A 1,459-nucleotide genomic window follows, 5' to 3' on the forward strand; every position below is an offset into this window, starting at 1 on the left:
ATTATTGAAGTTTTTTTTAAAAGGAAATGAAGATTATTGATGTTGATATAGTGAATGTATAATGTAGTTCTCTCTATTTATTAAATTTTGTTTTATTATATTTATTTATTTATTTTGAAAGAAATGTAGTTATCTCCAGCTATTTATAAAGTGAAAGGAAAAAGCTAAAAGTCAGTATCCAAATTATGGTCTATCCAAAACATCCCTTTTTCACTTTTTTTTTTTTTTTTTTTTTTTTATTTTTTATTTTTTTAAATTACAACAGTTTTGGTAATTATCTATACTTTTTTAGTATTTGAAAACACAAACCATCATTACCATCATGTCACAAGTAGATATTATTTTTCACTAAAACCACATGTCACCTCACATTTTTATTAATAAATCCTCTTTCTCATATTTTTTTTTTTTAAAAAAAAGTACTAACCTTTGTTCATTCAGTTAATGTATGAATGTTATTTGATTCACTTTCCCCCAATTTAATATTTTCTACTATTCATTTTCCATTTAAAATATACTATAAAATAAAATAAAATTTTATATTGTACAGGACACCTATAAACATTCCGTGTATTGCACGAATGCCCAAAAGGCTAGTTTATGTAAAGAAATTTAACCCTATTGACAATTGATTGATTGGCTTAGAAAAAAAAAAAATTAATGAAATTAATCTTTTATTGTTGAATGAGGAATTGAAGAAGGCCTAAAACAAAAGAAAGTGGTGAAAAGTGAATAAAGTGGCCTGTATTATTATTCAATGGGCTAAGGATTAGAAAAAGTGATTATAACCTAGGCCCAAATTTGTGTTTGGTACAGAGCTGAAGTCCAAATCAAGTTCTCGCTTATTGATGTCTTTTGGGAAGGGCTCAGCTCAGAGCGCCAAGTCAATGGTAAGAGGCGCGTTCGGCGTTAGCTTTTGAGTAGCTTTTAAGTAGCTTTTAGTGGTTTGACCAAGTCAAACCACTACTTAACAAAAAACGTGAGTGTTTGACAAAGTAGTGGTTAGGGTAGCTTTTAGTGGTGGAGGTAGATTTTGTGAAAAGTTAGAAAAATTAGCTTTTGAAATTAGAGGTAGCTTTTCAGGTAGCTGTTAAAAATTTAATCTATAGTTTTAAAAATAAAATATTGATTTTCATATGTAACATCTAGTCAACCACTACTTTACCGAACACTCATATCTAAATTATTCATCTTCACAACTAACAGCTTGTTGACAGCTAACAACTACCTACACAGCTAACAGCTATCTCCACAGCTACAACTACCTTTACAGCTATGTTTTGCCGAACACGCCCTAAGAGTTCATTTTTTATTCTGAGATTTTTCATATACATTAGTACACTACGGGCATGTTTGGTTAGTGTAATTTTTTGATCGGAGACGAATTCGATTAAATTGATATTGTTATGGAGGGCTTGGTTAGAAGGTTGGGTAATAATTATCATTATTTAAAGGTAAT

Source organism: Chenopodium album, chromosome 1, assembly GCF_948465745.1.
Source record: "Chenopodium album chromosome 1, dcCheAlbu1.1, whole genome shotgun sequence".
NCBI classification, from domain to species: domain Eukaryota; kingdom Viridiplantae; phylum Streptophyta; class Magnoliopsida; order Caryophyllales; family Amaranthaceae; genus Chenopodium; species Chenopodium album.